The sequence below is a fragment of the Ciconia boyciana genome, chromosome 5, assembly GCF_034638445.1.
Source record: "Ciconia boyciana chromosome 5, ASM3463844v1, whole genome shotgun sequence".
Lineage (NCBI taxonomy): Eukaryota > Metazoa > Chordata > Aves > Ciconiiformes > Ciconiidae > Ciconia > Ciconia boyciana.
The window spans coordinates 74,628,666-74,644,683 of record NC_132938.1 but is presented as its reverse complement, the minus strand read 5'-3'; positions in this window follow the sequence as shown (position 1 = coordinate 74,644,683).

Sequence of the window (16,018 nt, the reverse complement as noted above, 5' to 3'; positions counted from 1 at the left end):
AATACCTGCTGCTCCGTCAGATGTTTTCTTTCCTTGCGGAGGATCCAGCCCGCACTGATTGCATGCAGCGCACTCAGCCTGCTCAGCCAGCAGAGCCACGTAGAGGCACAGGGGAGATGTCCCTCCCCAGCTCCAGCCCCCGCCAGCTCCCTGCAGCCCATCGGCCTAAAGGCATAACCACGTCTCCCTGCTTTATTCCTGTCTGCACACAGATAACAGGCTCTGGATCACAGGGCTTTTAACAACTAAGGGTCAATAAATTTTATACAGTACATGCCATGACAGTAACAGGGATACTGCGTGTGTATATCTTTTCTAAGGGCTGCCTATACAAAGCCCTTTGGCGATTAACAACCACTGTAATGTCCCCTGTCAGGAATTTTACCGCTTTGACATCAAGCACTTTGGCCTTCAAACATTTGCGCACAAAAGGTTCAGAACCGAGTTAGCTCTTTCGAAGAGTGAATCATTTTCTGTTTTGTTTTATTCTGGAGAAGAATTAGTTAGAGTTGGCTCTTTCTTCCCTTCTTAATGCCTTCCATTCCCTCAAGAAGATTGTGCAGCCTTTTAAGCACTAGTTTATCAGTGCAGGGATTGAAAGGAGGAGCATTATGTTCCAGGGAGAGGATCAGTGTCACTTTGCATGGATTCCTCGGAGGAAAATCCAACATAAGGAAAACAACAACATCAGCTTCTGTTTCTCTTCATATATCTTTTTTTTTTTTTATATAAACTAGGCTAATTCAAGGAGCCCTGGCAAAACTTTTAAGTGGCTCAGAAATGAAAAAAAAATCAAGGTTAAGAGAAAGATGAAAATGTTTCTGTATTGTCCTACAGCCAGAATAAAATAACTAGAATACCCTGTGGGTAATATATCCTCAAGAGAGAATGGGCAAAAAGCTTTGTCCTTCAAGAAGCATTTTCATGACTCAGCAATAAAAGTCCTACTGGGCTTCAATATTGTATGAAGGCACCAAAAACTACAGGAAATCTCATCTTGGTCTAGTGCTGCTCTAGTCAGTCACATTATGCTGCTGAGTGAAGGATATTCGTGATTTGCACCTTCAGGTTATATTTTCTTCCAACATAAACATTGTTTTCCCTGAAAACTTTAAAATGCCTGTTTAAAACACTATATTCAGTTTAATCTCTCCCAGCAATATAGCTGGAGAGATATATATCCCTGGAAATAGATATCCCTGAAATTTATACTCAAACATTCTGTGAATTTTAATGTAGCATTTTAGAAAGTAAATTTCTGTAACTGAAAAAAAATCAAATTCTTTCTAAAATAGTTGAATAGTCCATGAATAAAAACGCTTTTTTGGACAACTTGATGCAGTTTGCAATCTACGGTTCAAAGAGTTAGCTACTGTCTTCCACTATTTTATTCAAAGAACAATTGTAACTTGGGTAGATTGGAATATGGAAGATAGTTCACATGCTTGCAAAAATAAAATTGTAGGTCAGTAATTTTCTAATCTCAGATTGGGAATGGCTGACCAGTAATAGACAGATGTCAGAAGAGATCAGTTGAGCAATATTTTGTTGTTTAAACCACATTTTATTTGCCTTAAAATGAGAGCTAGGAAGCTAATGCAGGGCAGTTATTTGCCCAGAAATGCGTCTTGAAGGCAGAGATTGGTATATACCATGAACTTCAGAATTCTCTGCTGTCAAATAGGCATGCCACTTTGTGTAATCCAGGATACTGGTTTTCATTTACACATCCTGAAATATTAGTTCCTAGGATGTGAAATGTGTCTTTTAAGAATATATGATAAATTCCTGTGATCTCCTATGTAATTTTATCATAATTTAACATATAGTAAATATATTATTTTTTATAAAGTATATATTAAATTTAATTTTAATTCTGTATTTTAATAAAAACAAAGAATAAAATTATTTGGACTCATCTTAGTGACGGAAACTCCTGTACTATGTGACAAAAAAGGGAGAAGTTCCTCTAGATTCCCTTTGTTGAACTGGGCTCTCTCTGGAATGAAGACCAAACATAAACACCTCATTTCAGAAACTTGGAAAATGCAAATGCATCCATGGTTTTGCAATAGTTTTGCAGTTGTGGATTTATGTGTTGCTAATGATTTTTAATAATGCGAGAAAAAGAAGAAGATCACACAATCATCATCTTTGATGATGTCAGGAGATGTTGGGAAACTGGTATCCGTGGCATGCCTGGAATTTTCTGGTGCTTGTCACAGGAATGCTGGTAAATCAATATAATGCTGCTATACGGCCATCTTTTTGCTATGCTGCTGTAGCAAAATAACACAAGAATTTGTTTAAGATTCTCCAAGAACTTACTTAAGTATAGGTGATTGTGAGGTGTTGCTAGTAAAGAATTTATGGTATTTGAGCTGCCCCTCAGCCAGTCTGCTAATTTAAGATTTTCTGGATTTTACAGGCTGAAACACTAGTTCCCCAAATCCCTGTTTCTTCCCGATGCATTGTCAATATCTGTGAATAATGCAAAAGGCACTTGCAAAATTCAAATCCCATCACATCACCATTTTGCTTGTGGAACTACTTTATCTGAAATACGACTGGAATTGGAAATGGTCTTCAGATTTATGAGGCAACAGGTGATGAAGCAACAGGCTTTTATTCATTCCTTCCCAATTTCATAGTTGGTACTAGACACTCGTCTTCACAAATAAAATTAAGAAATTATAGTATTTCATGCTGATCATTTGCTTTTAACAAAATAAGGCTGACATGTGTTGGCTGTTGTTAGCATCACATTATGCCCGTGACAGGGGAAGGGAATGACTTCCCATGTCAGAGTTAGCGATGCATTCAACTTAGATACACGCTGTAAGTTGTCAGAGCACTAGTAGAACAGTAATGGCAATTTTCCAGTATGAAATGCAGTTTTTTTCAAGCATTTAATCTGCTCAATCAGTTTTGCATAAATTCACAGAGAAAACTCTGCTTTTGTTTTTTAATCTACCTGAAGTGATTTACCAAAAATGTATGTCTGTATGTTGTCCTGTAAACAGCTAATACTGCGCGTGAGGGTTCTGTGGCATACACAAAGTTGCTATTTTTTGAACATCTATGTACAATAAATAATGAATGAAACATCCTACGCTAAAGTGTAATGCAGATAAGTCATCTGAGTACAAAAATTAAATGTGAACCAGATGCTTTTAGATTTTAAAGAGCTGTCAGGATGACACCACTATAGTACAAGGACACTGTCGAGACAGCTGTTACACACTCTGGGTCCCAGCTGCAAATGTGGTGTACCTTTCTGAAAGCAATTCAGGATTGCCATAAATCTTTTGCTAATAAGTTTCTCTAAGGCTTCAAAAGGACTCTGGCAATGATTAGATTTCTGATATAAAAAGATTTACTTACTGACAAGGCCTAATACACAACATACACTAGAAGTGAAATTTATAGTGAACGGTCACTCTTAAAAACATTTCATTTGTCATTGCCTTGGTCACCAGGCAATCACATTACTTCTGTATCATTTATTTTTAGTAGAAAGAGTACTGTAATAATTGTGTCTGGTGATGGAAGATGAGGCTAGACAGTAACTCCTTTGAAACAGAACATGGAGCAGGGAAATAAAAAAAGCCAAAAATTTTTTATCTTTTGAGACAAGATTTTTGTAACACTGAGCAAGTCATGTGTGTGTCTTACTTTAAGCACTTCTGGTACTGCTTAAATATCTTACTGAATGGGACCCATATCAGATTTAAAGCCTTAAAGTTGATAGATTAAAGCTAATACAAAAGAATACAAAGCCTCTCATATTCCTCCTCAGTTTTTTGACTTTTTTTTTGTACGAAGTGTACTCTTTCTGTTTGTCATTTTAGCTTAAATATTCGTCTGTGGAATCTTTTCTTTTTTCTTCTAAATTATTCTGTTTGGGGAGCTTTTGGGCATCAATCATTGCAAAAAGAACCAGCAGAAGACAACAAACAGCAGTCCTTCATCATCTGAAGCAAAACATCCCGAGTCTCTCAAAGGACAAACTTTAAACTTACATTCTTTCATCAGGAAAACCATAACCAAAATAGATTAATTTTAAAAGTGTCCTGAAGGGAATTTGCAAAGTACACAGAACAATAGAAAATAAGGTTCGTTTATTCCCCAAGGGGTGCTGCGTCATTTGCTGCATTGTTACCTTAGATAGCGTATTGCTCGTGTGAACGAAAACGGAAAAGAGCAGAAACAGCGCAACAGGGGACGATATGAATTAAGGATGAACAAGATGGATTACTGTGGAAGCGTGCTGGTCGTTATGAGGGGTACCCTGGCTTAGGGCATTTCCAGAGCATGTAGCTCAGGATTTGTATGAGCTATCAGCCTTGTAACAAGCTGCTGAAGCAACTTGTTATTTAGGGGCCAGTATTTGCTGTGTACTTCCTTTGGGTTATGTAGATTTTCTCTCTTCTGTTTTTCTAGATCCTACCAGCCCCTTCAAGCAGCAGCATTTAACTTATGGCAAAGAAAATGATGTCCCGTTCCTGACTTTTGCAATTGCTAAGTGTCTGTTTGGTCTACAATTTTGCACGTAGACCTAGTTCCCTACATTCCACCCGAATGTCATGGTTCCTAAACACTCTGTAGGAGTTGTCCTTAATGTTTAAGTTGCATAGCACTTCTTTCAGGAAAGAGGTTTTATTCAATTTAACTGAGAACTAGAACACAGTGTCCATTTGTGTAATCCCATAAAGCATATTAAGAACCCTATGTTTCTAACCAAACAAGAAAACCAACTATGTTTATTAGTAGACTTTATTACTATTTGTATAAAAAGACAAAATAAATCTGATACCTTTACAGGGAAGGGGAATTTATGAGAGCTAAAGCAAAGAGATTTGGTAACATGACCTTTTAATAAGCTGCAGCCAGTATCCTCAAATTGAAAAGGAAACAGAAAAATGAAAAGGAAAAGGAAAAGAAAAGATGGTACAGCCTAGTCACAGCCTACTGCTAGAATGACAATATCACTCTGTGAAATACTGTTAAAGGCAGAAAGAAAGACAACAAGGAGTCGTAGTTAAATATTTACCATCTGAACCTTGTAAAGGACTCAGCCGTACAACAGCTATGACTGCCCTCGATGTCTTGCTTCAGGAAGAGCCGGCTTCCTTGGAACCAGACCATAATTCTGCTTTGTAAGGCGGCAGTGTTTAAGGGTCAAGAGACTAGGAGAGGCACAGAACTGCATTTGTCTGGATTGTTGAAAGATTAAAGGGGAAAAAAAAGCAGTCAAATATACCATATGGCCAAAAAAAGCATAGACTGAAAAAAACCCTCAACCGTACATAACACAGAGACAGACAAAACACTTAGCAGAAAGTCTTAACCATTAAATTTGTCATGAGCCTGATTACAGAGACACTGGTTCAACACTAATACGGAGGATGCAAGATTAGACAGCCATAACAATTCAGTAACCACCATCTTGTTGCAAACATTATTTTAATTAGGATTGTCCAGTGCCGGAAGAAATCATATAAGTAGCAACCTTCTCTGGATTTTTTTACACTAGCAAATTTTCTGTATATGTGGAGCGTCATTCCACAAGATACTAAGCATCTTTTATTTGTATGAAGACCAAAAGACTAGAAATAATCATCATTCACAATTACATGCTTAGATCTACAAAAAGCCAGCTAGTTAGCTAGATAGATAGGTAGATAGACTGACAGTTAACGCATGTGAAGTATGTAAGATGGACACCCATAGCCATCCTGGTACAAAATTAATAACTGAAATTCCCATGCCTTTCTTGCCAGATCCATCAAGGCATCCAATATTTGTGGACGCCCAGATATTCAAAAGTAATGTGTCATAAGTATCTCAAGATCTGTTTGCAGGCATGCCAAGAATGCAAAATCTTTTTAAAACATTTACCAATTATGTGTCCATACTTAACCCAGGGAGAAGTTCTCCGAGCATATCTGCCAAACTCATGTATCAGTTATGTGAGCTGTTACAGTTAATGTAGATTTCCACTCAATTACCTTCCCTTCTGGGAAGAACTGGAAACTTTTTTTTTTTTTCAGGCTCTAACAACAAAGTGATGAGGCCTGGACTAGGGAAGATAATGGTCACAGTCCCTCTGGCTGTAGTTGTTTGCCTTTTATGGAGTAGGGACATATTCTTTGGATACGAGCATCTCTGAGGCCAAGCAAGAGTGAGGGGGTCAGGCTGTTCAGGGGAACGTTCTGTAAAGAACAAAGTTATGGCTTTCAGGTTTTCAAAGAATCGTTAATATAAACTACCAACAAACACTAACACCTCCTTTGCCATAATATCTGTGCAAAGTGACAGACTAGAGCACACAAGTCTAGAAAGAGGTTTGGAGTTTAAAATTCTGCTGGAGGGACACCACTCTTACAGTATATAGTTCAAAACAGGAACTTTCATGCCAGCTTTCTGATATATTTCCTGCAAATAAAATCACAAACTGATTACAATATATTATGTTGATGCTAAAAATATATATGCCATTTCAGGAACTGGCTGTAAAATTGATATTTAAAGAAAAACAATCTTGAAAGAATGGTTGCAACCTCCCTTCATAGTGACATTAAGAAAAACAGAGGGGCCAGTAGTTATTAATTCATAATGCTATGAACATATGAAATGAAATATGTTTCAGTTTTCTTGTAAACCTATTATTTAAAACTAGGTAATCAAGCTGGGGCTAAGTACAACAGCCTAACTGACTTCTTAGAGTCATTAAGGAGTATACTTTCTTAAGACAAAGCTTATTATTTGAAAATATGAATCATTTTGTGTGCATATATGAGGCCCAAGTATTGATGCAATGTTGTACTGAGAAGTTTTATTATATACTGAGTCCATAACTTTTTGTGTTATTTCAAGGGCCAATGGAATATTGTAGTAAAATGAAAGTATTAAGTGTAAGACTATACATTATGGATTTTTTTTTTAAAGCAGCACCACAGTCTTCATTAATGTAGTGAAAAAGCAATTCCAGAAGTTCTGAAAGCAGTGTGTACTGCTGTCATATGGCATTGCCTGCTTGGATGAAAAACAGGTGAATGCAGAGCTCTAATTTTCCTTCCCAGGTTTTGTCAGGGGCTTGGGAAACTTCCGGTGGTGACTTTTTTTGTGTCCCTCTGCAGTATCTCATGCTTTCCACTCACAAGTAGGGAGTAACAGAAGAAATGTTATGGTTGTCTACGGATATCACTTTTTTCAGAATTCTGCATGAACACTGCTTAGCATGCCGGGTAGCCAAATAAAACTGTTTTTTCTTATCTTTTTTACATTGCTGCATTATGTGATACTGCAACATTAGATAAAAAAAAACAGACATGCTGTATAAACATAGCATAAATAAGACCTTGTTTATGTTAAACTGGACTCTGCACTTAGAGTTTTTTAGATTTACCAACACTATTTCTTCCTGATCAAAGCAAAAGTGTATCTGGAAGGTGCATTTTTATGTTCAGAAAGCAGAAAAGTATATAAGAAAGTTTAAATTAAAAACATAACAGATGTGTTCATTTTACATTTTTCCAGCCACATCTGTATTCTGCTCATTAGGCAACCTCATGAAGTTTTCTTTTTTTAAAGTGAAGTATTTGATTAGCTTCAAGGAAATAGTTTCATATTACTTTATAGATCAGTATTTAGTATTTCAGATAGAAATGTTATTATATATGTACTGAAATTATGAGGAAGATGCATAAGGATGCAGTGGAGCCCACTAACTACTGTCATCAAGTTTGGGATTGTGTGTGTGTGTGTGTGTGAAAGATTACCCAGACTGGCAGGGACAGATAGAAAAATGTTGAAGTGAGCTATTCCAGCTGTGAACTAAGGGGGAGGGGGGGAAGTAGCTATTTTCTGTGTCATAGACTGATTTTTCAAATATGCCCAAACCTACCCCTTAAGCATGTACCTTTAATTTAGTATTTTATAGGCATATATAAGGCAATGGGTTGTGGCACTTCAAATCCAGGTGTAACATTTTCAGATGTTTTCTGCCTGTCATCTTATTGTGCTGGCAATCTGCATTAATAGCTTTACACTGTACCTTGCAATACTGTATTTGGATTAGCAGTGTACCAACACTGAAATATTGAGGGGTTTAACAAGGTCATGCTGAAGAAGAGCATGGAATGCTCTTCTAAAGCAATTGCCTTTTTGGTTTGGAAGTACTTCACTGACAGGGTTTTTTACACAAATAATTCTATTTATATTAGCTTTCTTCAGTCTTAATGTGCTTTAAGCACCATATGTTGTCCTCAGAGAGAGTTTACAGATTTTCAAAAGTTAGACCTTTTATTTGGGATTCTCAGTTTTTACATTCAATTGTTCAAACTGAATGATAATTTTACTTTTAGATCTTATTTTTGCTTTCAAAAGAGGCAAATCTTTCAGTGCTTTCCTTTTTTTTTTTTTTTTTCCCTTTTTTCCCTTCACCTCGAATCAAGGACAAAATGGCTTAGCTTCTGTTATGACAGCATCTGTGCTAAATGTGTTTGACTCCCACTCTGCTTTCTTTTTCCCCAAGGAAGTGAGAAATGGGAGTAAGCTGAATTTTAAAATTACTCTTTGAGCAGATTTGTGTGTGAGGTAGAGAAGTAATGAACAGGAAGGATCTGAGGAATGATAAACACTAAACAGTGAGACTAAAGCAGAACATGAGAATGTAAGAAAAGCTGCTTTAGGTCAGACACAACCATTGCCCCTGTATCGTGTCTCAAAATACAGCTAAAAGGGGAAGACTCACAAAGGGTAGAATAACAAGTAAAATTTATATTAAACTCTCCCACAAGTACTCTCCCAGAGTCCTATCATTTATTGCCCAGGACTTTCAGGATCACATTTTAATTTGAACTTGTCAAAGTTCCCCTTGAATCCATGTAACCTCTCAGCATCCACCTCATCTTGTCGCAAGGGGCTCCACAGCATAAATAACAACTCATTATTTACGCTGTTATGTCCATTATCAAGGAAAACTTTCAGAATTCAATTCCCTGCAAAGAGGAATTAGCCATATTATTGGAAAAAACATGCAGTGAGGAAATATAACCTACATGGGTCTCTTGTGCCGTGTTAGCAGTTCTGGGGAGCAGTAGTTGGTCTGTAGCTATGTCTATGCATTATTTACCACGTTTCAGCATGCTCGCTGTGAACGTCCCAGCTTGGTTTGATGTGTCTTGGGTCCCCCAGGAACCTCACATGCACAAAAAGAAAGGGGACCATGATGTTTTCAACTGTGTGGATGAACAGTCTGGGCATAGCTTACGTGAGTTTGCAGCATGGATAGGCATCCTTTTCTGTTTACAGCTTTTGGTGGGCTAAAACATTACCACCTGCAGGGACTGGTGATGCCAGAAGTTACTGAAATTTGCCAGAAATGTGCATTATACCCATATACAAAGGATACAAAACCAGGAAAAACAAACAGACAATTGGCCCTGAAATACTTACCCATTATCATATCGTTTGTTGCTGAAGCACTTCCAGATGCAGGTCGTTGCACCTAAGACGAACCAAATTCACGTAGCAGTGGAGGGAGGTCTTTCCTAACCTGGTTTGCTCTGACTTACGGGCTGGTTGGTAGGGGCACTGCTGTGGTCAGTTCACCTCAGCGGGTTTGAAGCAGCAGTGACTGCTGGTAAGGGGATGGGGGGAATGACAGTTTTGTCAAAAAACAGCTGTGCTCCCAGTCACTCCAACCATCTTTGGCCAAATTTCTATCTGCAAAATTAGGGTAATAATTTCTTATTATGTGTTATGAGGCTTCTAAACACTACACAGCTCGGTATTGCAAAAGGACATAAATTATGCTTTTCTGCATTGTTGCAATTTTTTTTTTATATTTGCACTCTATTTAAATGGAAGCCATCTCAGGAATTTAAAGCATCAGTAAATGTGGTCTCATTCAAGTTAAATAACAAACAACTTTTTTTTTCTTTTTTTCCAAATTGCCTATAATTTACCATGAGAAACAAGCAATACTTATACCACCTCCTGTGATATTTATGAGTAAGTCAACTGATTTTGTGGAGTTGGCAGTTCTAATCAGTGCTGTCCTGCTGTAAGAGTGAATTATCACAAGGCTCAATACTTGATGTAAATTTATCTTTACAAAGCATTACCAGTGACAAAATTGTAAAAAGAACAGAAAATGACACAAAACCATTTTACTTTGTGCCAAAAATATAATGAGATCTGAAAATGGCAACAAAAATTAATCCATTTTGTGACAAATCTAAGATTTTAATCTTATGGAAGGACCGCCTTAGAGCCATATATAAATACTATTAAAATACTGTTGAAAGGAACAGATGGTATTTTTTTTCCAGAGGGTGATCTGTATGTGGATGAAGTGCAGTGTTATTAATGGTCATAAAATCATTTGCAAATATTTTAAACACAAGTATTAGCATATCTCAAACTTGGCAAATGTCCTCCTTTGCAGGAAATTGAATTCTGGAAATATGTTTTCCTTGATACTAGATGTAATCTAGATGTAATAATGTCATTAATGAATTGAATGCTTGCTCAATTCAACTGAATGTTCAGGTAACGTCGTCAAATTGATGAAAAGTCAGGAAATGTAGAAAATTAATGATAAGATTTTAAGGACATTGTGCATTTCTACACTGTCCTTTAACATGCCACGCTGTCTGCGATGGACATCCTGCATTGACACATTTTATAGAATTTCATTTATTGTATAAATAATGGACACTAAATTACAAAGATGATAATGAAAAGGGATAGAAAATACAGCACTATGACCCTAACTTTGATATTTTTCATCACTTTCTTTGTCGCTATTCCTTTTATAGGAATTGGATGCTGGTTGTACTGATGGACACTATTTAAGGTTTCAGGCAATGCTCAGCAACTACTGTTAAATATAATTGGCATTAAGAAGTAGAAATATGAACAGCATGTGTCTGTTTTTCTTGCATTGAGGTTAGCCGTATACTATTATTGTTCCACTCCTGATGTTCCAGAGGAGCAGAAGAGGAGCAGAGTCAGTCCCTGCAATGTCATTAACGGAGCTATTAGAGGAAAAATATACACATAAATTAAGATTGCCATTTTCAAAAGATATCCAAATCTAATTCTTTTAATTGATTTTCTCATAAGACTGAGTCCACCTTGCTGTGGATTTTTTTTCATCTGTGTCCTGGTCAAAACTGTTTAGATGGAGTTGCTGATAGATATCTTTTCTTCTCTTTCCCTAACTTTAATACGAAATCTCTAAACCTCCTGGAGGACCGGTGGAAATTAATTAAGTGGATAAAACTGGAACTTTACTCCTCCTTTTCCACCTAATTAACTGGTTTTTGCTAACTCTTAGCAACTTTAACTAGCACAGTTTGTCAGTTACAGCTCTTCCTCTCTGGTGTCTTTTGCCTCTCCCCATTTTACTTTTAAACTATAACTTATTTCTAGCAAAAATCTCCCATTTTTATCTTCCTGTTGTCAGTCTATCACAGGAAATCCATCAGTGAGAGATCCGATCGATGACAACAGGAGGAGCAAAATCCCTGTAATTGTCTTGTGGCACAGTTTAGCCATTTAATGGGCTAGAAGCTTTTCACCCCTTGGCTGACCGGGTTGTTAGGGTCCCAAGGCTGACAATGGTCACCCCCAAAGCCTTCTGCATGAAGAGAGGACTGTAGCTCTGAAGAGCTGGCCAAAACCGGACTGGGATACTGGGACTTCCGATTTTGTGTTTGTTTTTATTCCTAAGCACTTTGACCATGATCTGCTTAGTAACACAGTGACCTTTTGCCAGCGACATAGAAAAACTGCTAAATAAACATGTACTGTAGAATATCTGAGAAGCTGTATTAACTTCGACAGGACTAGCACTGCTAAATGTTAAGTACTTGCTCTGGGACGTTGAGTGAGGATTTCACTGTGCCTGGTTTCTGAAAGGGAAAATATATACGTACATACAGATAGGTAGAAATACATAGGCACTAATGAAGATACGGTGTAGTCAATTCATCTTTTGTTCTGCTCTGAAGAGAACAAACACAGTGACACAAGACTGCCTACAAAAGTCAGCAATGATTTCAAACTGGCTCCATGCTATTCATCATCAACCTTATGGGCATTTTTGTATCTTTCACAGGTGCAGTCGGTACTAAAACTTCAGACATGAGATCACCCTGGTCATGGTTATGATGCTGCAGGGACATCAGTAAGCATTTGTATGTACCGGGTCCTTTGGTGTGGTAAACGTACAAAAAGCCAAGCTTAACTTTCCTGTCAAGAGGCTAATTTACACTCAAATAGCATCAGTTACAAGAATAACACAATGGGCTCACACAGGAATGTATTTGTACCCATGATTCTTTCTCTTTCTGTGTGTAACTGTAATCAAATGGCACATCACTTCTCTTTGCTGCCCTGTCTTGTCCTTCTCTTCCCACTTGTAAGTCACTGAAGTCTCCAACACTACTGTCCTGAGGTTCTTGCACAACTAGTATCCGCTTTTAGCACTTTCTATGCCTTCTGTGTTAATGATGAGTTTTACATCACTGAAGTGATACTTAGTCATTGTACTTTAGTAATCCACAACTTTGTGGAAGAAAAAAAAAATCTGAAAAATAAACCCTGCTTTTGCTTTTGTGTACTTTTTGTACAAACACATTATAAGCTAGACTTTTGTCCTTAACCTGAATCAGGAAAACTCTGATATTTAGCAAAAGTGTTCCTACCCATTTATGTGACACTCCTCAGAAAAAAGGACTACTAATTAGTAAAAGAATTTTTATGACTTTAAATCATTAGTCACTTGAAATATAATTCAAATGTATTCAGCGAATGCCCCAGTTTATAATACTTGAGGAAATGAAAGAGCGTAGAAAAAAAGATTAATGAAAAAAAGCAGCAAGAAGCGAGGTTGAGGTCAGAATCTCAATGCTAAAAGTGGAAGCTTGTATTTAAAATACAAGAAAAAACGTCAAGAGGCTTGACCAACTACAATTTTGAACAGTCACAAAAAACTCCACGTCTGAAGGTTCATATGCCCTTGTTCGCAATGTGGCCAGTAATGTTGCAGATGTTTGCATAGAATCACAGCTGAATAATTCTCCCTCCCTTTTAGTGCCCATCAGCTTCACAGGCTGGGTTTACGGTGTTGGTGCAGAAGTCTGAGAAATGGGCAAATACAGGATAGGAATCTTTGCAAACTTGCCTGAAGCTTACTGCTGAAACGTAGCAAACGAAGCATTTCCTGAAGAGGCAGGTATTAGCATTCTACTTGTTAATGTTATTTAACCCTGATGGTTCTCACCGGCTTCGGTTGCTTCATATGCCTTATTAAGATTGTGTGTCCTGCTGTTATACTAAACGGTGAGGCCATGGGATTAACTCATTGACTTCTACCTTTCTCAGTGAGCTGGCCATGATGCCATCAAACGAGATTCCTGTCCAGATAACCAAAGGCAGCCTGAGATGATCAGCATGCCAGCAAATCTCTCCTGTGATATTTGGGCTCCCCTAGCAAGGTCTGTTGACTGATTTCTCTGTCTGTCACCATCAAGGACAGATATTGCTGTGAGAACAGATTGATTAACTGATGCAAAATTTCTGGAAGCTGCTTGTTTGACTCTATACCAAAGATTAGCAAGGATACATGTTTCTTTCTCAGTCCTAATGCCTGTATCTGAACTTGGACTTGCTCCCATACTGTGTTAATATGAAGCAAATTTGGATTAAAGTATAGGCTTGGGCCTATGCTTAAAACGCAATTCATAGGTACTGCTGTGAATAACTCATTTAACATATTGACAAGGGTATTGTGGAGTATCCTTACATAAATTAATGCTCTATACTAATTAACTTTACTCTTTTCATGTTGCATGATATACTTTCAATTTTATTTTGTAATGTGAATTTAATGCAATTTTTTAGGTTTTAGGCTATATTACATGTTTGTCGCAGGGGAGGCTGGAGTAGCCACGATGTCTGTCGTTTTGTCACCAGATCCTTGAGGGTTCTGAATAGTGTTGAACAGGCTCGGTAGGCATGGGCCAGGCTCCAGCACACTGCAGTGATTTGTATCTCCTTAGGATTGTCTGGGTGACAACATACTTCTTCCAAATATTCTACTAATTTTTCAGGATTCCGCACTTGTTCAGGGGTGAAGTTCCAAAACACTGGAGATGCCCACCGTCCTAGGCATTTGCCCATGCTATCCCACACACCCTGCCACTCATAACTCTCTGGCCTTGGGGCAGATCTCTGGATTATATTCTTAAATTGTTTACTAATCTTGGGCAAAATCGAAACAGTATTCCCAAGCAATAGCAATAGATGTATCTTCGCTACCCAAGGATGTTCAAGATACTGAAAAGGTATTGTAACGAAGGAGGAAACATTGTAGAAGAAAGTAGTGAAGGTGCCATTCTGCATTTCCTCCATAAAAAACCTCTCAGAGGAAGAAGTATAATTGCTAATTGTCTCCATAAGGTGGTACCTGACATACAGTAACAGTTTCACTACGGCACTTAGATACCAAAATAAACCCAAGGTCACTGTTTTAATAACACATCTCACAGGTAAAAACATCACTAATTAAAGCAGAGCACAGCAAACTGCAAAAACCAACACCAATCTTTAACATGTACAGCAAAAAAATGAGCATGGTGCAGATCAGGTAAACCAATATTGAGAACAGATGAATCAATATCATGGCCCGCAACTACTAACAGATCTAAATTCCTTAATACGCTCTGGTTAATCTGTTATTATCTCAAACCCTTCGTGCCCCACGTTGGGCGCCAAAAAGGACTGTTGTGGTTTAGCCCCAGTCATCAACTAAGCCCCACACAGCCGCTCGCTCACCCTCCCCCCCCGGTGGCATGGGGGAGAGAATTGGAAGAGCAAAAGTAAGAAAACTCGTGGGTTGAGATAAGAACAGTTTAATAATTGGAACAAAAATAGTAAGAATAATAATAAATTGTAACGAGAAGGAAAACAACAAGAGAGTGAGAGAGGAACAAAACCCAAGGGGAAAAAAACAGTGATACAACCACTCACCACCCGCCGACCAACGCCCAGCCCACCCCCGAGCAGCGATCGCTGCCCCCCGGCCAACTCCCCCAGTTTCTGTACTGAGCATGACGCCATATGGTCTGGAATAGCCCTTTGGTCAGTTGGGGTCAGCTGTCCTGGCTGTGCCCCCTCCCAGCTTCTTGTGCACCCGGCAGAGCAGCGGAAGCTGAGAAGTCCTTGACCAGTGTAAGCACTGCTTAGCAACAGCCAAAACATCAGGGTGGGATCAACTTTATTCTCATACTAAAATCCAAAACACAGCACTATACCAGCTACTAGGAAGAAAATTAACTCTATCCCAGCCAAAACCAGGACAATGTTTTATATTGGATGCACTAGTTATTTGAGGATTGTTTTTATTTTTTTCCTAGATTTCTTTTCAAGCCCTTTTGGCATCACTCCTTGGCATGTAGGAATTTAGAAGCTGGTTTCCATGGATTTTGTATGTTGGGATTTTAAATTAATTTTCCACAAATGCTCCTATCATTAAAATTAGATAAATGAAATATTTATGAAAACAAACAAAAAAACCCACAGTGGTCAGTTGTTATTATTTTATGCAATTTTAATTTTCTGTGAACTGGCCTCCATGAGACTAAAGAAGTTAATCATCACCTATGTATGTGGGATAAAAATCTGTGACCTTTCAGTGGATTCTGCATGAAGGCACCTGAAAATTCCAGGTAGCTTTATTTAAACAATGCAAACTGTAGAAATGTGTTGAGTGAATTATAACCTTGAATGAGAGCCAGTTCTCAATATATCTGAGCAAAGTATGTAGCTTAGGTAGCAGGCTGGGGATGGGAAATGGCTAACTCTCTGCTGAGCTCTGGAAAGGCAGCATTGCTGCTGCTGAAGGAAGCAGCAGTGTATTAACTCCTTTGGAGGGCAGGTATAGGAGTTGAAAGTGTCTTCCTTAGAAGCAGTTTTTGCTACTCTCTGCTTCCCATGTCCC